This window comes from Ursus maritimus, unplaced genomic scaffold, assembly GCF_017311325.1.
Source record: "Ursus maritimus isolate PB19 unplaced genomic scaffold, ASM1731132v1 scaffold_3, whole genome shotgun sequence".
NCBI classification, from domain to species: Eukaryota; Metazoa; Chordata; class Mammalia; order Carnivora; family Ursidae; genus Ursus; species Ursus maritimus.
In genome coordinates, this window is record NW_024425563.1 from 18215036 (window position 1) to 18240944 (window position 25909).

At 42.1% G+C, this 25909-nt stretch overlaps 2 long non-coding RNA genes across 3 annotated transcripts; one reads left to right on the forward strand and one right to left on the reverse strand.

The window, feature by feature from the left end:
* Positions 1 to 434: 434 nt before the first annotated feature.
* On the reverse strand, positions 435 to 5890 carry LOC103678254. The gene is made up of 2 exons (XR_572625.2): positions 5756 to 5890; positions 435 to 704 (listed from the first exon to the last, which is right to left on the reverse strand). It is a non-coding gene; the product is annotated as an uncharacterized LOC103678254 (long non-coding RNA).
* Positions 5589 to 15235, forward strand: LOC103678253. Of its 2 annotated transcripts, XR_572624.2 has the most exons (4): positions 5590 to 5648; positions 6883 to 7099; positions 9826 to 9940; positions 14327 to 15235. It is a non-coding gene; the product is annotated as an uncharacterized LOC103678253 (long non-coding RNA). The 2 variants fall into 2 exon arrangements; XR_005838482.1 differs by lacking the exons at positions 6883 to 7099; positions 9826 to 9940; positions 14327 to 15235 and adding an exon at positions 5853 to 6467 and having other exon boundaries at positions 5589 to 5648.
* Positions 15236 to 25909: the final 10674 nt, after the last annotated feature.

Genomic DNA, 25909 nt, shown 5'->3' on the forward strand with positions numbered 1-25909 from the left:
CGAGACCCTATGAGAGCCATTGGCTCTCAAGTGCTTTTGACTGTGATCAACAGTAACAGATGTCTTGCATTGTCACCCAGTGTACACACATATGTACATGACTGAAACAAAAACTTCACAAAATAGTCCTTGCCCTAACTATGTATGTTGTACACCATTTTCTAATCTAATTCCATTTAAAAAATGCTAATTGTGTCCCATTAAGTTTGTTTCATAAACCACTAATGGTTTGTAACGTGATACTTAAAAAAATGGTGTAAGGAGTGTGTGATGGCACCCAAGTACAGATGTGGGCAAGAAGAAAAAAATAAAGGAAAAGGTCTTGAGTCATCAATATCTACTCTGACACTGGGTCAGCAAGCAAATGCAAATGGTGAATTGGCAGTATTTTCCACAATCCTTTGAAGGTGTCACCATATTCCAGTATGGCAATCTCCGTAGGGCAAAAATATATTTCTATTAATGCACTGGAAACATTTTGAACAATTCCAAATTTGTATAGTATTCTGTAAATTGCCAAGATAAAGTTCTCTTGAGTTATTCAATACGGATGCAGCTAATGGAAAGAATTTCATGTTCATGTCAAATTCATATTCATAAGCAGAATAGTCTGTCTCAATTTGAAGAAATCAGAAGATCTGGATGGTCTTACTCTTGTTATCTTGGACAAGTGACTTCATTTGTCCTGGTTTCAATTCCCTCATCTACAAAATTAAAGGGAACTTTAAGTTTTTCCTAAAAAGGAAATCTGTAATTCACTCTAACAAGTCTATACAAACCCCTGATTTCTCTCTCTCTCTCCCTCTCCCTCCCTCCTTCCCTCTCTCTCTCTCTCTCTCTCTCTCTCTCTCTCTCACACACACACACACACACACACACAACTGCATTGCATTAAGATGAAGGACATTTAACGTAGACTCTTACAAAACATTCACAACATTGGCATGAATCTATTTTGAAGTTGGAAGTGATGGGAAGTGATGATTTATTGAGCATGTTACATATTTTCAGACATGATTTTTGATTTGTAAGACATTTATAACTTTTTAAAATTCGTTGCTGATTGGGTGTGGTGTATTTTAGTTACTGCAACTTCAAGAGCTTTACCAGGTTAAGAAAGGGGATTATACTGGTCTGAGCCTGTATCAGCAAATATGTCCATGTTCCATGGTAGCTAAGTGGCTCATGTTTAAATACTTGTTCCAACTGCTGCAAGGTACCTCAAGGAACAATATTTGGTAAGTTATGTTTACACATGAGATAGAAATGTCTGTTTTTCCCACCACAGTTTTTTGTTCATGTTAGCTAATCATTGTAACCATCCATGCTCTCAAGTAAGATGTGACTAAGAGATTTGGTATCTTCAGTCCACCACTGTCCGGAAGATTCCTAGTAGATGAACCAGTGGAAAAGACACTCCCTTCGGCCATTCTGCTCTATTTTCAGTTGCCTGAAAGCTTTTTGTTGATGTTTGCGTATTGTTTTTTGGGTTTTTTTTTTACTGTGTGTGTGTGTGTGTGTGTGTGTGTGTGTGTGGAAAATTTCATAGATAAACTGAAATGTGTAATGAACCCCACTTACTCATCACTCAACTTCAGCCATCAATGAATATTATACCATTCTTGTTTTATCTATACCACCCACTCTCCAGCCCCTCTGTTTGATTATCATAATTTTTGGGGTTTTTATGGTAAAATTTACATATGTTGAAATGCACAGTTAATTGAACCATTTTGACAACTAGATAAACCAGTGTACCTATGACCTTACCAGAGTTCCATCTCATGAGAAGGAGTCCTCCTCCCTTCCCAGGTGATTCCCCAAATTCCCCAAAAGCAACCATTGGTTTTTTCACCCTAGGTGAGTTTTGCCTATTCTAGAACTTCATCTAAGTGGAAACATACAGTATTTGTATTCCGTTTTGTGTCTGGCTTCTTTTCTCAGCATCAGGTTTGTGAGATTGGGTCATGTTGTTGCAGGCATCAGTACGATAATTCATCCTTTTTAATACTGAGTGGTAATATAATACCACAGCTTGTTTACCCATCCTCTTGTTGGTGGGCATTTGGGTTGTTCTCAGTTTTGGGCTATTGTGAGTAAAACTGCTATGAACATTCTTTACACAAGTCCTTTTGTGAACCTATATTTCCACTTATCTTGGATAGTGACCTAGATCTACAATTGCTGGATCCTAAGGTAGGGGTAGGTATATGTTTAACTTTGTAAGAAACTACCACACCCTTAAAAAAAAACAAAACAAAACTACCACACCCTTTACCACATTTTAGACTCCTGCCAGCAGTGTATATGAGTTGTTCTAATTGTTCTGGCACCTCATCAACACTTGGTATTTGTCAGTCTTAAATTTTAGCTGTTCTAGTGGGTGTGAAGTAGTATCTCAATTTAGGGTTCACTTGCATTTCTCTAATGACTAAAGATATTGAGCACATTTTCATGAGCTTATGCCTTTGGCCTAATGTATTTTTCACACGTGGTTCTCTTGGTAGGTACTACCTACCACCCTTTTCTAGTTAACTACTTACTCCTTTTCTAGTCCTCCCTTTATTGAAAGGAGTCCTTCCTCCCATAAAGTTAGGAGATGAGGAAATCAGCCTGAAAGCTCCATGAGAACCAGTTTTCTAGAATCAGCATCAACCACTGTCTTTTTTGCAGCGCCCTGGAACCTTAGCGCAGGGGAAACTCTCCTTTCCTGCACCCCCCTCCAATTCCCAATTTCAGAAATATGAACAGCCCAAGTCATAGTTGCTCATTCAGTTTGACGTTACCAGGTACAAGAAGCTTGTAGGGCTGGGACTCATGTCCCAGACAGGGACATACCATAAAATCTAAAAGGAAAGTACAATTATTGGCAATAGAAAGCTTATCAGCTTGCATAGGAATGTTGAGTGACAAGGGGATATAAATGGTGTGCCCAAGTACCTACTCAGAGGCATAACTGATTATCAACACTCTACTAAAGCTTCCTCTTCATGGGAGGAAACCAAATTTCCAATTTCCAGTAAATTTGGAAATCTTATTGAAGAACAGGAAGCACCTCGGCTTCAGTATTTCCCTTTGAAGGGATAATCCTGTGGCTTTCAAGCCTGTAGAGAAATGGGGTGATTACAATTTACAGCATGAGAAAGAAATAGTTCTTTGGAATATGGACTCAAGTTACCATTGATTAGAAAAGCATTGCATTCTCTTGCTGCGCTCTGTAAAGCTTCTTCCCTGACCTGCTCCTAATGTCTTCTGAGAAGATAAGCAAAAGATTTTCTCAGGCCTCCCTTAGTCTGGCCTCCAGGGACTGCCTGGGGGTGGAGGAGAAGCATGCAAGGATCCTGTGTGGGAAGAAAGTAGGACTGCTGTCAGAAGGGTTACAGTTTCTGCTTCTCATATCTTGGCAGCCTTGGTTGCTAGCCTTTCGGTTTCCTCCCATTAAGAGGAAGCTTTAGTAGCGTGTTGAGAATCAGTTGTGCCTCTGAATAGGTACTTGGGCACAGCGTTTATATCGCTTTGTCACTCAGCATTCCTATGCATGCTCATAAGCTTTCTATTGCCAGTACCTGCATCCCTTAGCCTGATACTGTTCTCTGACCACAAGAGCGTTCTGGGTGCCAGGCGGGCTGGAAGTGCCAGCAAGTTGACATCCCTAGAAACAGCCTCAAACTCATGACAGATACGAGTTAGTGGATAAGTCCTCCATCTTTCTCATCCTTTGGGTGAGACAACTCTCGGGTCTGCTCTACACCACTTCCCAGTGTTGCACAGTAGCAGTAGAAATGAACCCAAGTTCCCCACAGCTATAATATACTCATGAATTCACCTACTGGCTTCCTTCCCTTCCCTGGCTCACTGCCCCCTCCCCCACCAGTGTTTCCTGAGCTTGCCTTCCAAATAAACTCCTAGCCTCGGTCCAAATCTCAGGGTCTGTTCTAAAGCAACCCAATGTAGGCTAGCTTAATATCAAGCAAACTAACTAATAAAATATTGGTATGAACATATTGTTAATAAATCTTCTGATACTTGAAATGGTTCATATCCGGCATTCCTAAAGAACTAGAATTCTTTTCCGTTGAGTTTACCTAGTGTCATCCCCAAGATGTTATTGTTCGAAAATTCTTCTGAGGTAAAGATCTAGTTTAAGGAACAACCTCAAAACCAAGGAAATGTGTCTCATATTTGAATTCATATGAAGAGTTAGCTACTTGATTTTTCAAAGCAAATTGGTGTAGTATACAATATTATTCCCCAGCATATTAAGATACTTCTGTGTATAATAGAAGATATCCTCAACATGTTGATATTTGGGTTTTACTCACATTGGCCCATTTTTGGAAACAAAAATGGAAAGGAAGTGTAATTTTGCTGAAGAAAGATCACTGATGCTGGTGTATATACAGGCATGCATATATATGGACCCAGGAGTTCTCAGCATCCCTTGCCTTCCACACTCTCACCTAAAATATTTTGGCAACCTTGGATTTACGGATGTGTCATGAGTTAAGTTTGGTAAATAGCTCCACATAATATTTTTATAGGTCAGGAATCAGAAGAGTATCACAAAATTGGACTGGTGTCAGGGTTTCATAGCTCAAGGTGTTAGAAATCTTCCGGCACCAAGATATGTTTTGCTTCACTCTCCATTAAAATCTTTCTTTTTAAATCCCAATTCTAAATCCATAAATTCAGGCCTGAAGCTTAGTACCATAGCCCTCCTCAACATAATTATCTTCCAGATGCTTTAATATTAATTTCACTGATCTGCTCTAATGCCGTAGGCTTATCTCATGATGCCTTTAGGGAAATTCTTGACATCAGCATAGTGCAGTGCAAAGAAACCTACTGATCCAATCACAGATTGTTTAATTCTCCATCTTTTTGCTAATCAATTAACAATGAAAGACTACTGTACACTTTGCCTAACCAATATCCTTATAAACATAACTCCTTTCTTGCCCTCCCTCCCCGCCATGTTTTCTTTCCTGCGGAAACTGGGTCCAGCGTTAATAAACCTCTGCGATCATACTTGGTTTTTTTTGTGCTTCACAGATACTGCATTCTTTACAAATGGAAGGTTTGCGGAGACCCTGAGTCAAACAAGTTCATCGGCATCATTTTCCCAATGTTTGTGCATTTTTGGGTCTCTGGCTCACATTTTGACCATCCTCCACAGTATTTCAAACTTTTTCATTATTATAATATTTGAATTGCTGCAAATTCATAATAAAACTTTAACAGATGAGTTGCTGCTCATGGATGAGCCAAGAAAATGGTTTCTTGAGATGGAATTTACTCCTGAGGAAGACGCTGTGAAGACTGTTGAGATGACAACAGAGGACGTAGAATATGACACACTTAGTTGATAAAGCAGCGGCAGGCTTACAGAGGCTCGACTCCCAATTTTGAAAGAAGTTCTACCGGGAGTAAAATAGTATCAAACAGCACCGCATGCTACAGAGAAATCATTTGTAAAAGGAAGAGGCAATGGAAATTGCGACAGCCACCCCAGCCTTCAGCAAGCACCATCCCGATCAGTCAGCAGCCATCAACACTGAGGCAAGACCCTCCACCATCAAAAAATGATGACTCACTGAAAGCTCAGAAGATCGTTAGCACTTTTTAGCAATAAAGTATTTTTAATTAAGGTATGTACATTGTTTTTTAGACCTACTGCTCTTATTGTACACTTAATAGACAAGTGTAAACACAACTTTTATATGCACTAGGAAACCAAAAAATTCATGTAACTCACATTATTGCAATATTCTCTTTATTGTGGTGGTCTGGAACTGAATCTGCAATATCTCTGAGGTATGTCTGTAGTCTCATTATTCTTTGATTCTCCCCAGATCAGTTCTGTTTTCCTCTGCCGTGTTCTTTGCCCTGGGAAACTGACGTCTATGGACTATGTCACCCTCTAGCAAGTAGGAGTCACCAGCCGGAGTCAGAATGTGGGAGGAGAGAGATGCCAGGGCATTTGTTCCCTCCCACCCACTCTGCTTCACTGTGGTTTTGTCTGTGGCCTTATCACCGAACTGCAGCTACCATTGGGCAGTCCCTCTGACTTCAGCTCTCAACCAGGCTCTGATGACAGGGGTGTCTCCCCCTGCTGTTCAGACTGGGGATTGCAACTGGTCGCCACTGTCCCTAGTCTCTGGTTCCTCCCTCATGCGTTCCTCTAACCCTACCCGTATCTCTATAAATAGTTCCTTTATTAAAAAGCCTCTCCATGGGTCACCTTGGTGGCTCAGTCGGTTAAACGTCTGCCTTCAGCTCGGGTCATGATCCTGGGGTCCTGGGATCGAGCCCCACTTCGGGCTCCCTGCTCAGTGGGGAGTCTGCTTCTCCCTTCCCCTCTGGCCCTCCGCCCTCCTCATGCTTGCGTGCTCTCACTTTCAGCGCTGTCTCCCTCTCTCAAATAAATAAATAAATAAAATCTTTTTAAAAAGCCTCTACGCCACAAAGCTGAGTATACTCTCGGTTTCTTGCTGGGCCCCTGACTGATATAGCCTCCTACCTTCAAGTTTTTGGCAGTCCGTGACACAGTGACAGACTGAGGGATCACAATCAGATTCCTCTGAGCCTGGAATCAAGTAAGTACCTATGCACATAGAGACACCACATTTCCCTGGGAGCACTCGCAATACTCCACAGGAAACACAATGTCAGAAATTAAAAAGAAAAGAAAAATCTAAGCATTTGTCTGAAGGACACTATGCCATTTGATCTAGAAGCCCATAGGAAAATATTATATTTGCATCTTAAAGGGTCAAGAATGGTATTTTCTGGGAACTGAAAATTAGTTATTGCCACAAAAACTCTGTGTAACAAATTTTCCCCCAAACCCAGTACATTAAAATAACAATCAATCTCACATAGTTGTAGGTCAGCTGGGCGGCTGCTCTGTCTGTCTTCACCCTCCTTGGACCAGGGGCTAGTCAAGACATGCTCTTCTCGTGATGACGGCAGAAGTGCAAGAGGGCGAGCCCAACCACTCAAGCACGTTCCAAACCCATGTCTGTGTCCCATCTGCTGAAGAATGTCACATGGCCAAACCAAAGTAAAGGAGTAGGAGAAGGATATCCCTTTCATGGAGGTAAAAGGGGAAAGGGTGAATATTTTTGACAGTAACCTACCACAGTGGATAAGCTGCAGAAAAGTCCTTCAAGGGCAGGCTGCATTTTGTTCAATTAAAAGGAGGAGAATTTTTTTTTTTTTTTCAGTTTTCCTCTCACTCAGCACAGGTGAACTAGAGTGACTTTTCAAAAATACCAGGCTAAATTTCTCAGTGTCCAGGAACAGTTCCTTCCTCCCTCCCTCCCTCCCTTCCTTCCTTCCTTCCTTCCTTCCTTTCTTTCTTTCTTTCTTTCTTTCTTTCTTTCTTTCTTTCTTTCTTTCTTTCGAGAGAGAGACAGCCAGCAAGAGAGGGAACACAAGCAGGGGGGAGTAGGAGAGGAAGAAGCAGGCTCCCAGCGGAGCAGGGAGCCCAATGCCGGGCTCGATCCCAGGACCCTGGAATATGCCCTGAGCCGAAGGCAGACGCTTAATTGCCGAGCCACCCAGGTGCCCCCAGGAACAATTTCTTGATACAGAGATGATACTGACCTAGAAATAGAGGCATTTTGAGGTTTTCAATTTTAAGGAAATGCTACAGAGATTCCATTATCTGTGACTAAGCTGGGATTGCCGGACTCTGACACCTGGTTCTAGCCTTGTCCATTTATTTTTCTCTGCAAGGTTCAGATCCCCAAAGAATTATGCTCATTTTGAATCCTGACTGTGGAATATGCCTATTAGTGATTCCACAGTCTGGATATCCAAAAACTGGGATTCAGAGTACTTATTCCAAGTGGTACCCCAAAACAATATTTCTTTATCTGCATAGGGTTTTCTCAGTGAATAACTGATTTGTACTTTAACTGAGGTTTATTCCATTTGGAAGGGGTTAAAGGTCAAGGGTTCAATAGTTTTCACCAGTTTAGTACACACTGGTTCTTTCTTGCTCAAGAAGGGGGAGAAATGTTTCTCTTGCATAGGGTTTAAAAAGAACAAAAGCTCTCAATTATCTTGGTCATCTTTGGGAAGGAAAGAATTATTTAAAATGGTGAACAGAAAAGACAATAGCTAGAAGGTAAACCAGAAGTCTCAATTATGGTCCGAGCAGTGTGTGAACCCAATGAGTGTCCATAAATGATGGATTGATTTCAAAAGAAGCATTAGTTTGGGATTCTAGGTCTCAAGTGGCAGTGGAGGAATTGAGAGCAGGGAGATGCCACTATGGTCTGCAGTCATGACAAACCCCCCCAAGTCAGATGGTACTGGGACTGGAATTTAAGAATAAATTGGTTTGAATAGAAGAAGAAGAAGGAAAATGCACTGGGAGATGGACAGAGTATGAGTAAAGTTTTGGAGTTATGAGTGAACAGGAATGTGTAGGGGCTAGTGAGAAGACCATCTTGATCAAAATGGGGAACTGGTCACAAATTAGGTGAGATAGAGACCGTAGTACCAGCGTATGGGGGTCTTCATAGGCCAAGGAAGTTAAATGGTGTGTGGTAGATGCTAGAAGCGGTCGGAATTTCTTGGTGGGGAGATCTTTTAGTACAAACATCTTCAGTCATCACAACAGGCCTATTTTCATTGTGACTCTTGGCCAGCTTTTGACTTGGAGATAGTAATGATCATGGCGGATGAAAGAGCAGATGATTCATGTGTATTTTGACTCCCTTACAAATTTGATTTTAGTCTGAATCATAGAAGGAGTCTGTAGCCTTTTCCCATGGTTTTTGTTGGCAGCAGCTGCGCATTCCCATGGGAACATGTGTACTTACCTTCTCAAACCTTCTTCTCATGCTTTCAGCTCTGTTCACTGGGATGTTTCATCTTTTCTACAGAGCATATTCACATATAAGCTTAGAGCACAGTCTATTTTTCTTCTACAACTGAGGTTTCATCCTGAATATTTTCAAATCATTAAACTCCAGGTATAACTCCAAACAAAACATGATGAAAGGAGACATTTGGGTAAATGATGATATGATAACATCACATTGAACACCATCTGCTGTCAACACTTCGTTCTGCAGTGGCCAGATGAAGGAAATGTGACTCAGTGTGCTTCTTCAGTGGTTGATTGTAGAAAGTTTTTGATAAACTCTCATCTAAAATTGGAAGAACCTACCTCCCATGGGTTGAAGAAAGTTGCCAAACCTGGGGTAACATCGCCCTTTTTATCTGCAGGAAAGAAGTTCCCCTCTGATCATAATGGCAAAGCAGCAAACACCTCCAAAATTCTGCACTGAACTCTTTACTCATATAGGACATCCTAATTTCTCGGTTGCTTTGTTCCTTTGCCAAATGCAATAGGCTCAAAATCCAAAATAGAGGTGTTAATTAATAGCAGTTGCATATTTTCAAGATGCTTTGAATTTGATTATTGTGGATTTTCAGAGATGTTGCTTTCCTTTTTTATACAAAAAGCATTCATTGTGCTAGCTTCTAGACTAAGTGCTGGTGATTCAGACGTGAATAACACTTCCTCTGGAGTGTTTCAGGTAAGACAGATATGTAAAGAATAAGCTGTAGTAAACTTTAATAAGTCCTGGGACAGAGGTGCACAAATTCTATGGGACCGTAGAAGGAAATAGAATTGATTCTGTGGCTCCAGGGAGGCCTTCACAGAGCAGAAGGCATTTGGGCAAGTCTTGAAGAAGAGGCAGGAGCTCTTTAAGTGGAGTGTGAGCACTTAAGGTAGAGAACAGAATGACTAAAAGCACCAATACATTAAAGCACGGTGCTAGCTCTTACTTCTATTCATTCCAGATGAGACAAGTCAGGAATCCAGGGAGAGACAGGTGTCTGGGAGGCCGTTCTCTCCAAGGGCAGACTTCTCAGCTCAGACCTGCCACAAGCAGAAGTTTCAGGACTGCAGAAGCAGGTTGGTTAAATCATGAGGGTAAGACTTCCTGGGGGGGCAAATACTCTCATGGAAACGAGACAGTGGACTCAGAACCTAACTGCAGGCTTTCCAGACTGTCAGGAAACATGATTTCTGGAGGAGGAGCCATATTCTTCTAGAGGGAAATGAAGGTAAACACCCCAAGGTTTTAGGAGATGGACATGGTCTCAGCCTCCTTCCTCAGTCCCAAGAATGCTTCATTGTCATTTTCCTGGCCTTGCACTTTTCACTTTATCAAAATATGAGTTCATTCTATGCATCAGTTTCTTACTGCTGTTGTAACAAATCACCACATACCTGGTGGCTTAACACAGCAGAACTTTCTCCTCTCCCAGTTCAGTAGGCCAGAAGTCTGAAATCAAGGTGACAGCAGGGTTGGTTCCTTCTGGAGACGCTGAGGGACACCGTTCTGTGCCTCTCTCCTCACTTCTGGTGGTTTCCAGCAATCCTTGGCTCTTGTAGACGCTGCATGCCAATCTCTGCCTCCAAATTCACATTGTCCTTCTCTGCGTCCCTATGCATCCCAAATATTCCTCTCCCCTCTCTTATAAGGATACCAGTCGTTAGATTTGGGGCCCGCCCGAAACCCAGTCTGATCTCATCTCAAGATTCTTAACTTAATTACATCTGCAAAGATCCTGTTTTCAAACAAGGTGACATTCACAGTCTCCGGGAGTTAGAACTTGGATGTATCTTTTGGGGGTATAATATTCAACCCCCTGTGCCCGCCCTTCCGTTGCCCACATCTGGTGGCTTAATGCTATAGATGTCTTCTGAGTGCTGCTAAATGGGCTGTCTGACCATGTTCAGAAATTAGACACTGGGACAGAAAGACACAGTATCTTAACTCTCAATGGCCAGGGGTAAAACAAAAGTCCAAGAATTTCCACCTCCAGATCTCAAGAGTTTTCTTAGTAGAATTTTTGACCAGAGGCTCATCAAAGATGTGAGCTCTACCTACAAAAGTAGTGAAGACATTTTTACTAGAGGAGGTGGGGCTACTTCAAACACACCTTTCTTGCTTTTTACAATCCCTCTGGTTGTACTCTACTGAGCCTCTTGTAAACTGGAACAGATTATTTACAACTCTCACAGTTAAATGGATGTTGGGTTCTGACTCCTTCCATCAGTGGAAATAGAGTTCCCCAGAATCAAGAAGCCCAGAGAGGAAGTGCAGCTCCCATCATTTATTGAGGGTAAAGGGGTTAACCTCTTCTCTCAGCTATTCCCAATCCTGAATGACTATTTCACACCTCTTCCCGCTCCTCAATCTTCAACCACTTCTCTTCCTCAGTCCTCAAATGTTAGTGGATTTCCTTGCTTCTATGAAAAATACTGCAATTCAGGAGAGAATTTCCCCACACTCCACCACCTATCCCCGTCTACGGCCCCGCCCTCTGCCTTTCAAAACTCTGTTACTATCGATGAATATCTGTGCTCCTAAGGGAGCTATGTTTAGCCGTGCACAGATCCCATTCCCTCTTGTGTACCAAGGTTATCACTTCTGTTACTTTTTGTCTCTTTCCTGCATTATCAGTTTTTCCCTCTTGCCTGGATTGTATCATCAACAAACGAACATGCTGCAACATTTTCCATCTTAAACATGCACGTACACACACACACACACACACACACACACACACACACCTCTCTTTTGACCCCCACATCTTCCGGCTAGCGTCCAATTTCTCTACACTAAATTATTTTTAAAAAGTTGTCTGTACAGGCTGTCTCTGATTTCTCTTTTCTGTTGAATTCGCTCCCCATCGTAAACCACAGCTCCAAAATTGATCCCTCAAGGTCACGAGTGACCTCCAAATTGCTAAATCCAATGGTCCATCCTCGGTCCTCACTTCCTTGAGCCTTCTGCAGCATTTGATAGTTAATCTCTTCCAACTGCTAGGAGCACTTTCTGAACTTGGCTTCTGGGACTCTACTCTCCCAGTTTCACAGGCCTCTCCTCAGTCCCCTTTGCTAGTTCCTTCTCGTTTCCTTGACCTCTATTTCGGTGGAATGCTATTGAGCTTTGGTGACCATATGCCTTCTCTCTCTAACCTCACTCATTCTTGGGGAGACACTAGATCATCTCAGGCTGTGGAGGCCCCCACCTTTATCCTTCAAGACCTCTGCACACGGAGGGCTGTTTACTGGGAGCCTCCCTTCTGACCTTCTGCCCTGGGGCCTTTTATTGGCCCGGGCAGTACTGGACTTTCCTGTGGAGAACCTGGAAGTGCTGGAGAGTTCATGTCCCTCAGAGAAAGCCCACAACCAAGATGGTTGGCAATCTGGTGGATAAACAACCTAGCTTTCTGATCCCTCAGGACACCTTGCCTGTTCTACATTCTTTCTCAGAATTCCACAATGGGAGTAAATTTCAGTTGCCAATGGGGATAACTTACTTCAAAATGCACCTTTCATTGACTTGCTTCCTCTTCCGGTCTCACTTCTTCTCTTCCAGGCCGGTAAATCCTGGACTCGCCTCCCAAATAAACTGTTTGCTCTCAAATTCTTGTCACGGTTTGCTTCTCGGGGAACCCAAACGAAGACAAGTACTATGTATATGCCAGTAACTCCCACATTACTATCCCTCATCCCAACATCCCCCAAATTCCAGAATCATATATCCAGTGGCCCTCCCCCACAGCTCTGTATGGAGATCTAGTCTCCATTTCAAACTTCATGTGACCACTGGTGAGCTCCTGATTCTCCCTCCAAACTGCACTCCTCCAGGTGAAGTCATTTTTGACTTCACTGTTTTCTTTCACACCCACATAGCACCCGACAACAACAAAATCTGTTGGCTTTACCCTCAACAGATCTACAAAATCCTACCTCTCCTCATCTACCTCTTGGGCCCTCACTCAAGCTACCTTGCCTAGATTACTAAGATAATTTTCCAACTGTTCTCTCTTCATCTCTTGCTCCATTAAAGTCTATTTTTCTCACAGCAGCCACAAGGATCCTTCTAAACCATAGTCACATCATGTCACTCCTTTGCTCAAAACTTGTCGATGATTTCATCTCAGAGCCGAAAGCAAAGTCCATAGTATGGCAAAGTCCCATATGGTCTGCTGCCTGTCTTAACTTCTGATCTCATCTCCCACCACTCTTCTGCTTATTCTTTCTGCTGTAGGATCATTAGCAATATGTTCCCCTTAATACACTAAGCGTGTTACTACCTAGGATCTCTGCACTTTCTCCTGCAACCTAGAACATTCTTTGCTTTGTTTTAGAACATTCTTATTCCAAATATCTACACGGGTTGCCTCTTCATTCTTTAAAGTCCTTACTGAAATGTCATCTTATTTAGAAGGACTTTCTTTGTTGGGCATGAGCCTGCATGTTCTCTGATCATTCCCTTGCCCAACCTTGCTTTCTTCTATGGGTTGTTTCCTCAGACTCCTACGTCAGCTGGCTTCTGGTTGTGTTCAGTCAGTGGGAGTGCCAACGAAAGACTGGAGAGTGGGAGGAGGGTGGGGAAGACGGAGAATTTTGTCCTATCTCAGGCTGCATCTCTGGGCAGCAGTGAATCTGCCCCATGGCTCTAGTCCTTCCTGAACTAGCTTCTTGCCTCTGGCAGGCAACTCTAGGCTCTGGTATCTGATAACACCATATATTTCCTTTGTTCCTCCAGCCTAAGAATGCTAATGGCTTCCAGCCATTACTGATTTCCAGGTTTCTTTAATGTTAATTATTTGGCCTCTCGGGTCTTCCAGTACCCAATTCTTTTCAATAAATTCCTCTCTTTTTATTCTTCAGACCTATTTCTGTTGTATTCACTGGATTCTGACTTGACAACTTATATCAATTTCAGTCCCAGAAGGAAATTTGTAATTTGAGGAAAGTTTAATAAAAGGACTGTTTACACAAGTGTTGGTTTGGTTTTGGAAAAACAACAAGGGATGGTGTAGTCACTCTGGGCCAGTAACAGCTGGGAGCCATTAAGCACAACTCCCAGGCTTGAGGGGGCAAGTCACGGCTTCTCAACCCCAGCACTACCAACACTTTTGGCCAGATAATTCTATGTGGTTGGGGGGAAGGGCTGTCCTGCACATTTTAAGGATGTGTAGCGGCATCTCTGTCCTCTACCCACTAGATGCCAGTAGCATTCCCCCCAATGGGACAACCCAAATTGTCTCCACACATTGCCAGATGTTCTCTGGGGTAAAGAATTGCCCCAATTCTTGCCACTAGGTAAGGGCAGCTCCTAGAACCCTAAGAGAGAGAGGTGTGGTGAGATGGCCAACCAATTAGACAAGCCTTCAGTAGAAAGATATAGCCAAACCATTGTAATACAGTAGGAAAGGAGCCAGAAGAAGAAATAACCAAAATCTACTCTTTTCTTTCCTTCTGATCTCTTGCCAGTTCCCACTAGCCGAACGCAATTGAAAGCCAAGTGCAAAAGAGCATAGTGTGTGGTCCATACACGTCAGCCTCCTATGACAGATAATGGAATGGAGAATGGTGGGGAACAGATCTAGAGAAGCAAATGGAAGGTACCTCACATACTACCCTATGTGCTAACACTCCTTCCTCCTGGTAAACACCCCGTGCATCCTGCCCTTCAATGTTTTCCATAATACTTACCACCATTTGACATGCTATATATTTCCTTATTTGTTCACTGCCTCATGCTCAGTGCCTGATGCATTGCAGATGTTCAGTAAATATTTGTCAAATGAATGAATGATAGCATCCAACAGGAGAGAATAAGTTCTGGATATGCAGTAAAATCTTACGCTGGAAACAAAGTACAAATCATAGGGCTAAAAGGAAATATTTTAGTTTCAGAGTTATGCGTCATAGCAAGTTTATCAGTCACTTTTCCAAAGAAACAGAAACAACAGGATGTATGTGTATAAAAAGAGATTTATTTTAAGGATTTGGCTTACATGGTTGTGGAGGCTTGACAAATCAAAAGTCTGATGGAGTGGAGACCCAGGGAAGTGGTGTAGTTTGAGTCCTTGCTAGGGCTAATCTTTTCCTATAAGGCCTTCAACTGATTGGATGAGGCCCACCCACTTTGTGAAGGGTTATATACTTTACTCAAAGTCTGCCAATTTAAATGTTAATCATATCCAAAAAAATAGTTTCACAGAAACATCTAGAATAATGTTTGACCAAATATTTGGGCACTGTGGCCCAGCTGAATCGATACATAAAACTAACCATCAAAGCAAGATTATAGTATATTAAATTATATTTCTAGTGTATAAATTATATTAATTAATTATAAATTATATTAAGGATATATAGTCTGAAGAAGGTAGATGGGGATCTTCAATCCTAAAAAAAAAAAAAACCAAAACAATGAACTGCTATTGTTAACTTAATTATGAAGACAGGTTTATCCTTAGCCAATCCCGTTCCACATTTTTATCATTTATTTGATAAAAGACTTCAAAACAAAATATATTGAATGATAAAGTCAGAATCCAAAAACAATTTGTCTAGATGGCATGACAAATACAAGAAAATGAGATTTAGTAAGGGTTCAAGTAAGGTCCTAAATTAGGGTAGAATATGGATTCCTCATATTATAGACATTCTGAATTTAACACTGACTATGGTCAGGATTTTGAAGTATGATTTAAAGTAGCATATAATTACAAATGTATGTATATCAAACAACACACTCTTAAACAACTGATGGGTTAAATAAGAAACTGCAACAGAAATTAGTAAATACTTTGAGAAGAGTGAAAGTGAAAACACAACATATTAAAACCTGTGGGATGCAGTGAAAGCAATGCTCAGAGGGAATTTATAGCAGTAAACACTTACATTAAAAAGGAAGAAAAGGGGGCGCCTGGGTGGCTCAGTCAGTTAAGTGCCGACTCTTGGTTTCAGCTCAGGGTCATGAGATCGAACCTGCATTGGGCTCCATGGTCAGTTTGGTGTCTGCTTGAGATTCTTTTTCCTTCCGCCTCTGACCCGCTCCCACATCCCCACTCACCAGCATGCTCTCTCTCTTTCTCTGAAAGAAAGAAAGAAAGAAAATCTTTTTTTAAATAAATAAGTAAATAACAAGGAAGAAAGATCTCAAACCAATGACCCAAGTTTATACCTTAGGAAAAGGCAAGCAAAGTTAACGAAAGCTAGCAAAAGGAAGGGACTAATAAAGATTAGAGCAGAAATAAATGAAATAGACAATAAAAAACTACAAAGGGGACCAATGAAGCCAAAAGTTGGTTCTTTGAGGGGCTCCTGGGTAGCTCAGTTGGTTAAGCTTTTGACTCTTGATTTCGGCTCAGGTCATGATCTTGGGGTCATGAGATCAAGCCCCGAGTGGAGCTCTGTGCTCAGCGGGGAGTCTGCTTGGGATTCTCTTTCTCCCTCTTCCTCAGCCCCTCCCCCACTCTCTCAAATAAATAAATAAAGATCTTTTTTAAAAAAGTTATTTCTTTGAAAAGATCAACAAAATCGACAAATCTTTAGCATATATAAAGAAAAAAGGAGACACAAATAACTAAAATCAGAAATGAAAGTGCGGACATTACCACTGATTTTACAGAAATAGAAAGGATAAAGAGAATACTTTAAACAAGCAAGGATGTGGAGACATTGGAACCCCTTTCAATGCTGGTGGGAATGTAAAATGGTGCAGCCACTACGGAGAACAGTTTGGTGGGTCCTCAAACAAACACGGAATTACCTTCTGTACCAGCAAGTCCACTTTAGGTATATATGCAAAAGATTGGAAAATAGATACTCAAACAAATACGTGTGCATAGGTGTTTATAGCAGCACTATTCACAGTAGCCAAAAGGTGAAAATAACCCATATATCCATCAGTGGATGAATGGATAAACAAATTGAAGTGTATCCATATAATGGAATATTATTCAGCCGTAAAAAGGAATGGAGTGCTGATACATACTAGAACATGAACATACCTCACAAACAATATGCTAAGTGGAAGAAGCCAGACACAAAAGGTTGCATGTCACGTGATTCCATTTATGTGAAATGTCCAGAATAGGCAAATCCATAGAGACAAGAAGCAGACTGGTGGTTGTCAGGGGCTGAGAGAAGAGGGAATGGGGAGTAACTGTTTAATGGTTATGGGGTTTCCTTCTGGTGTAATGAAAATGTGTTGGAACTAGATGGAGTTGTATAAAATTGTGAATGGACTAAATGCCACTGAACTGTTCACTTCAAAGTGGTAAATTTCATGTTATGTGAATTTCCTTTTAAAGATTTTATGTGTTTATTTGACAGAGAGATAGAGAGCCAGAGAGCACAAGTGGAGGGAATGGCAGAGATAGAGGAAGAAGAAGGCTCCCCACTGAGCAGGGACCCTCCTGCGGGGCTCGATCCCAGGCCGCTGGAGGGATCATGAAGGCAGACGCTTAGCCATCTGAGCCACCCAGGCGCCCCACACGTTGTGTGAATTTTACCTCAATCTGAAGTAGAGTAGAAAATGCACAGGAACATTGACTGATGAATGGATAAAGAAGATATGGTGTATACACATATGATGGAATATTACTCAGCCATCACAAAGAATGAAATCTTGCCATTTGCAACGACATGGGTGGAGCTAGAGTGTATTATGCTAAGTGGAATTAATCAGTCAGAGAAAGACAAATACCATATGATCTCACTCATATGTGGAATTTAAGAAAGAAAACACATGGGAGCGCCTGGGTGGCTCAGTCATTAAGCGTCTGCCTTCGGCTCAGTGCAGGTTCCTGGTGGTCTGGGATGGAGCCCCACATCAGGCTCCTCTGCTGGGAGCCTGCTTCTTCCTCTCCCACTCCCCCTGCTTGTGTTCCCTCTCTCTCTGGCTGTCTCTCTCTCTCAAATAAATAAATAAAATCTTAAAAGAAAGAAAGAATGAATGAACACATGAACATAGGGGAAGGGGAAAAAGAAAAAAAAAGGAGAGAGGGAAACAAGCCATAGAAGACTCTTTTTTTTTTTTTTAAAGATTTTATTTATTTATTTGACAGAGATAGAGACAGCCAGCGAGAGAGGGAACACAAGCAGGGGGAGTGGGAGAGGAAGAAGCAGGCTCATAGCAGAGGAGCCTGATGTGGGGCTCGATCCCGTAACGCCGGGATCACGCCCTGAGCTGAAGGCAGACACTTAACCGCTGTGCCACCCAGGCGCCCAAGCCATAGAAGACTCTTAACAATGGACAATAAATTGAGGGGTGATGGAGGGAGATGGGTGGGGGATGGGTTAGATGGGTGATGGGCACTGAAGAGGGCACTTGGGATGAGCACTGGCTGTTGTATGTAGGTGATGAATCGCTGAATTCTACTCCAGAAACTAGTAGTGCACTGTATGTTAACTAAGTAAAATTTAAATTTAAAAAAATGCACAGGAACTTAAGAGGCATCCCAATTTTATATGAATTTTTTCTGGTAAAACTAAAAGTAATAAAAAATATTGCATCATTTAATTATTTATTACCAATTAAAGTATTTAACATAGTGTGGAAGAGGAAAGCATGTGTTCATTATAGCAAAATACACATATGAATACTGGACTGTAATGAGAAATGCTACGTTCTGGAAATGTATTCCCCTAGAAATTTTTTAGGGGTCTAAAATATTTTTAAGATACCTACAACGTATATGTTTGCCGTGGTGTTTTGTATTGCTACACTCAGCTGCTAGAGGGGTGTCCATGATGTGATGTTTCAGGCCTTGTTCTGGCATCTGTATACCAAAGCACTGGGTTTATTTTTTTTCCACTTGTTTATTTAACAAGAATTTTCATATTGCTTACTAATGTGCCAGAAATGGTTCTACATGCTTTACAAATGTTAACTTTTTCAGTTCTCAAACCATTCTTATGATGTGCGCTCTATTATTATCCCCATTTTACTGATGAAAAAATTGAGGCACGGATTGGTGAGACAAATGGCCCCAGTTCACGCAGCCAGTAATGGGGGGAAAGGGGGCCAGGATTCAAGCCCAGATTCGTGCTCTTCACAATCGTACAGTGCTACACTGCGTCTGTTAAAAAAAAAAGTATATATTAGAAAAACCATTATTATNNTGTAGGGAAGAAGGTTGGAGGGACAACACCCCAGATAGTGATAAATATAGTATTCACAAAGAGGAAGCCATTTCACAGTGGATTCATTTCATTTTTGGTAGAGTTTCTAGACTGGAAGATGGGAGTGAATACAGCATAAATTGTGCATGTGGACGAGGCATTTGGCGAGTTCCCTCGTGATTTGTTTTAGAAAATGTGTAATAATGTGAACTGGATTCTAGATCAATTAGGTGAATTCATATCCAGTTGAGTGCCCATACCCAAAGAGTGGCACTTACTGAATTCCCTTTCAGTCTGTGAAGGGGCCTCTGGTGGCCGCCTTTTTGTGCTGATGCTCCTGTTTAAACTTTTTAATAATGTTCAGTCAAGGACATCATTGAAAACTCGATCGAATTTAAAGAAGCTCCGTCTCTGGTTCTTACGGGGCGAGGCTAGGACAGTAGAGTTAACGTGCCAGAGGCTAGCATGGAGAAAATGAACCTAACAAGATGGAATTTAACAGACACGAAGAGGTCTTTTACTCGGGTCTATAAAAACAAACAACTGCCCAAGGCCTGGGTGGGGTTGAGAGGGCGGAATAATGTCACCAAGGGAAAAAGAGAGGACTCTGGTGTCCGTTGGCTGGAAACTACATATGAGTCAACAGCAAATTGTTGCTGCCAAACAAAACAAAACAAAACAAAACAAAACAAAACCCAAAAGAAATCTTAACCTGGAAAAAACCAGAATTTTTGTGTCTGGGCCAAGGTGAAGGACCACTTTTACTTCTCCTTCCCTTGTCAGCCGGTACCTGGGGAACTGAGTACTCTACCGGGTAGCACATTATCTGGGGACAGCATGGAAGTGGAGAGGTCCAGAAGAAGGGGCTGGGATGCTGTAAATCCGAAACCATCCCATATGAAAAATGTCTGCAGGAATGGGGGATATAATTGATGAGGGATGTCATATGTTTTTAACTACCCAGGAGGAAGACAGGGGTTCAAGGTATGTTTCTAGCACCTTACCAGTGTTCTAATAAGGCTCTTCCCTTTGAAGATCGAGTGAGGGGAAAGCATAAGTTTGTTTGTGTAAATACAGTGCACCGATGTTGGACTCCAGTGTTCACCTTGAAGACGAAGCGATCAACTTCGGAGGGAAAAGGCCCTTTGCTCATTGGGTCCAACACAGTTGTGCACCATCCTCATCCTGTGTTCAGACCAGGATCAGACTGCAGCGAAGCAGTATATGGGCTTCCAGGAAAGAAGGATTTACTGGAGGTGGTCAAATCCAGAAGTGGTATCTAAGGAACAAGCACCTGCCTCCTTCCGCCTGGGCTACTGCTGGCTGGTAGATGGAATGAGAACTCTAGAGCTCTCCCTGTTCTCCAGGTCACGGCCATGGAGCAGTCTGGGACAGCTGCCCCCAGTCTCCGCTCTGCTTCAGCAAGTCCCTGCCCACTGGCTGCTTGGCAGAGTCTTACTCCCACTTACTCTATCTTCAGATGTAGTTGACAAACAAGAACTTGAAGATCATGTCCAAGAAATGATTTGAAAAATACTAAGGAGAATATTAGAATTCTGGTCAATCACTCCTGTGACTCCCTCTGACATGTAAATACTGCTCCCTGGTGCCCAGGACTTTCCACAGACAAGTGAAATGTGTTTTTCAATCTTTGTTTCCTATTATGTCTCCACGTGGGTTCTTTGTTTCATCTAAATTGAATTTCCCATCCCTAGGATCACTCTGCCATGCCTTTCCCTGTTGTTCCTTCTCCCTCAAAGGACTTGTTTATCTCTTTATCTTTCACCGTCATACTTAGTACTTCAGATTCCTTTTAAATATCATCTCCTTCTTGAAACCTTCTTTGATCCGCAACCACTGCACCATGGATGAGATGTCGCCTTCATCGTTGAGCTCCATAGCACATGGCTATGGCTTTTGTAGGGCACCTGTGGTGCTACTTCCCGGTCTCTGAGACCAGTTCACATATTACGGCATGTAGGTTTTACATATTTTGTTCGCTGTGTTTATAAAAGCGGAATGTCTACTGGTTTCACGTTGCATAATCGCTCATTGTCACCCACTTCCTCAATGGGAAAAAAAACCAACTTGGAGAACTAGAAGGGAGCAACACCATTTTGCACTTCAACACTTGTGCAGTGGGCTGTTCAAACCATCGGTCAGGGGCACCTGGGTGGCTCAGCTCAGGTCATGGTCCCAGAGTCCCGGGATCGAGCCCTGCATCGGGCTCCCTGCTCAGCGGGAAGTCTGCTTCCTCCTCCACCCCTCACCTCTCTCTCTCTCCAAATAGATAAATAAAATCTTTTAAAAATAAATTAATTAAATAAATTAATCACCGGTCATCGATAGTGTACAACGAGGAGAGGAAACAGCTCAATGTTTCTTCTACCTCTGCCCGCGAACATCATTCTGTTGGTTCTCCCTTCCCTGTCCCTTGGAGATATCATGGGCAGACCCAATGGCTCTCCATTCCCTTTCCATTTATTCTTGGGTATTAAAACAGTTTGGCTTTTCAAGTATTAGAAGGTGTTATTCAGTTAAAAACTTAAAATTGCCATCCATTGCAAAGTGTTTCCCTTCCCTCAGCTCAGAACTGGTTTTTGGTTTGAGGACTCACTGGTGGGAAAAGATGTGCATCCTGTTCTTTGACTTTCTTGCTCTTTGCTTTCTCTTCCTCCAGCTTGCCCGGCTAGCATACCTGGAGCCGCTCCTAATAAACTGCCAGAATCTCTCTCTCTCTTTTTAATAAAGATTTTGTTTATTTATTTGACAGAGAGCCTGCGTGCAAGAGAGCATGAGGGGTGGGGGAGGGGCAGAGGGAGAGGGAGAAGCAGGCTCCCCGCCAAGCAGGGAGCTGGAATCAGCTCGATCCCAGCACCCCGGGATCATAACCTGAACGGAAGGCAAAGACGTAACCGACTGAGTCATCCAGGTGCCCCCAGAATATCTCTCCAATAAGGCTTGGAAAAAATGATTAACTATAGTAAACGAGATGGAGATGCTGGAAATTCCTTGGCTGAGGAAGGGGTGAAAGGCTCAGGGAGGTGGGCGTGTTAGAACTGATTTATTGTGCGACACTGTGGACCAACAGATGACAGTGGTTCTCAGGAACACCCAGAGGACACTCTTCACTAAGGTAGAAAGGAATGCTTCGGAAGGGGAACACTAGCATCTTGACAGACTGGATGTTATCTGTTTCTGCAGGCCAGAGTTGACAGATGGTAAGAGATCTGCCAGGAAAATGGACTCCCTGGTTTGAATGGGGTGCTAGGATTCTGGAATAGCAGAAGCAGCTGATAGCACAAAGCTGTCAGAGTGAAGGTGGGAACGGTGGAATTAATCTGCTGTGTTAATTGCCACAATAAGCCAGGTAAATGCAATTATCCTAATGGGCAAGTGACAACCAGGAGGACCTGACCCTTAGGAATCTGTGGCAAAAACTAATAAGCCATGGTAACCTAGGAGCAAGACATATAGGCGGGTAATGAGGGTATTGCTTGATTTCTATAGCCCCAAAACACTTGAGTCCGTCGGTACCCACAATGGAAAGTCATGGTCTCCTGTCTAGTTTCAAGAGTTCAGGCAGTTTTCAGTCTGAGAATCCATCATCCCCTTGAGGAAGGACCCTGAAGAACCATAGCAAGTAGTTATGCTACAGAAGGATTAATAATCCTTTCTCCGAGGAGCCTACAGACATTTACCAGATTAACTGTATCCAGGGGAAAGTGAATATTCAGGTATTTGAGGGCTGTGGATAGGCTGACATGGATGCCAAGTGACCCAAAATAGCATCAACATCCTTACTCGAGAGGGATGTTTAGAGGTCAAGTGATAGATGGAGTCCAAGCCCAAGTCAGAGGGCTGTGGTATTCTTAGCAACTGGAAGAACGGTCACATTTTCTGTGGAGTTAGGTCTTCATGGTAGAAAAGGCTAAGTGGAAATCCCTAAAAGTCCTCCCTGATTCCTCTCCCGAGGCAAAGATAGTAAGTCGAAAGCAACAGAGAATCCTGCAGTGATTTGTGTCACCCTTAGCCACTCAAAGGATGCAGGAGTGATGCTTTTCATGATGACCCATTCAATTCATCAGTCTGGTCCTTGCTGAAAGTATATAGCTCATGGATGGATGGACCTTGGTTATCTGGACACTCTGGTCACTGGTCTACTCACTGATGACACCATGCCAGTAGGGCCTGGTAGCAGAAAGTGGCTAAAACTTTGAATGTCTAAGTAAGAGGTGATAGAAAATAAAACCTAAAAAAGATGCAGGAACCTGACAAATCTGTGGGATTTTTAGAGATACAGTGATCTAGACCAGGGGTCAGCAAACTATGGCCTGTGGGCCAAGTGTGGCCCACTATCCGTTTTTATATGGCCTGCAAACTAAGGTTTTACATTTTTAAACGGTCGAAAAAAATCAAAAGAATAATATTTTGTAACATGTGAAAAATACTTGAAATTAAAGATTAGTGTCTATTTTTTTGTTTTGTTGCAAGACAGCCACACTCATCCATTTATGTATTATCTATGGCCACATTCAGGTGTCAACAATAGAGGGGCACCTGGGTGGCTCAGTCATTAAGCATCTGCCTTCGGCCCAGGGCGTGATCCCAGGACCCTGGGGTCGAGCCCTGCATTGGGCTCCCTCCTCTGCTGGGAGCCTGCTTCTTCCTCTCCCACTCCCCCTGCTTGTGTTCCCACTCTCGCTGGCTGTGTCTCTCTCTGTTAAATAAATAAATTAAATCTTAAAAAAAAAAAAGTGTCAACAGTAGAGCTGAAAAGTTGCACCAGGGACCGTATATGGAACCCTCATCACTTCATACTGCTGCTCAGGGGGTCATAACTGACTCAAAACAGTGTTAGGAGTGCTAAGCATATTGTTGTACCACGAGGTTTAATTTAATTTAATTTAAATTAATTTAATTTAATTTTAGTTTATTTTATAGTACCAATGCATATCCTTCATGTCAAAACAAGAAAAGTGGACTCCAAATGTTGCACTTTCTAGTTACTGTGGAGTATGGTTTATTGAATTATATTCGTTATGTAATGACACCATAACTGTGCTCAAACAGCACAATGTATGTCAGCATTACCAGATTAAGCAGCCATCACAATATTCCCAATTCACAGAAAAGTAACAGTCAAAAATGTTATGAAATTTAAAATGGAATATCTCATTATAGCAGAATGTCTTCACAAGAATGAAAAATGGAATTGAGGCTGCAACCAAAGTTTTCACGTGGCCCATTTGGTAGCAAGCAACGAAAGCCATTGACCATGAGTAAGTGAATTAAATGGTGTTTGAATACAGAAGCTTGAGAAAACGTGTCCAGAGAAAATAAACTTGTTTAAGACAACTTTTTTTGGTAAGAACAGCTGGTCCAAGTATTGAGGACATCGAGAATGACATCGACAGTGAGTTAAAACAAACAAACAACCCCCCCCCCCAAACCAAGGCTAATGGTTCTGAGTATTTTTTTGTAGCTTGATGAATTGACAGATGCCACTGATAATGTTCAGTTACTGTTGTTTACTTGAAGTGTCAAGGCCAAGTCTGAAGTGACTGGAGACTTGGATCCTGTGACTAGTCTGTGTAGAACAGTGACACGCTGAGGAGGCAGTACAACCTGAGGCGGGATCTGCTAAGATGTACTAACCACACCTGGTCTTAAGAACTTCTGTGGAACAGAAAAACGGCTTCATTGGACAAATGTTCACAAGGCTTGTGAAAAAAAATATAAGATGCTAAAGCCTGTGATTATTTATTGTATTCTCCATCAGCAGATCCTTTGCAGAAAGTATTTGAATCTTCGTGTTGTTGAACCAATGGCGTCAAAAATGAACTTTAGTCACTCTGGTGGACTTAATTAAGCTTATCTTCAGTTCCATGAATTTTTGTCAGAAATAGAAGCAAAATATCCTGACTTGGTGGCTTAGTAGTGGTAAAGTTTAATTGTGGTTCTTTTTTCTTTTTTTTTAGCTCAAGACTGAAATTGAGGATTTTTGTTTTTTTCTGAACAAGAGCTACCTTCAACCACTACTATTTAACTCTGAATGAAATGTGGAAATTTTTTGCTAATTTTTAGATGTGATATGGTATTAAGAATTCTTATTTTTTAGAGATATATACTGATATATTTATAGCTGAGAGGGGATGCTGTTGGGATTTGCTTCAAAACAATCAGGGGGAGGAGTGGAAAACAAGGGGGTCACAGATGAGATAATATTGGTCATGAAATGATGAAGGCTGAGTGATCTGTACATTACATTCAATATACTATTCTCTCTAATTTTGTATATGATTGAAATTTTTCCATTGTAAAGTTAGAAAAAAGGAATGATATGTTACCACTGCTGACGAAGAAGCCACCTGATAGATATGTTGGCTTGCAAAGGTGTCGTACGAATCAAGAGGTAACCAGAGTATTCATCAAAGTGTTGAAAGGACTGACAGTATTCCGTCCTTCGGGCACTGGGTGCCTGCAAGCTTCGGCTCTGGAGCTAACGAGCCCCACGGGAGAATCAGAGGGTCAGCAGGAATGAGTCAAGCATATGATTTGGGTGAGCTCTCAGTTGGAAGAAATGTAATCTCCACTTGGTAAGGAATGAAGAAAATGTCTGGAAATCCTCTGCCCTTTGGGGAGTGGAGAAAGGAAACCCTCTGGGTCAGCCAAGGACCCGGCTGACCGAGGACCGTGTGATCAGAAGCCAGATTACCCAGTAAGCAGACATGCAGGATTTCCAGACTTCCTTGGACAAGCATGGAAAAGCAGAGTAACTAACTTTCAAAAACATTTCCAAACTCAGAAAGGAGGGAAAGCTGATGGAGTTTGGAGGTTCAGAAACTTGCCTGAGATCAAAGCAAGTCAAATTGCCCAAAGCAAGGGTTCTTCTTTCACGGGCGACACATTGCTTTAAGAACTTTTTTTTTTTTT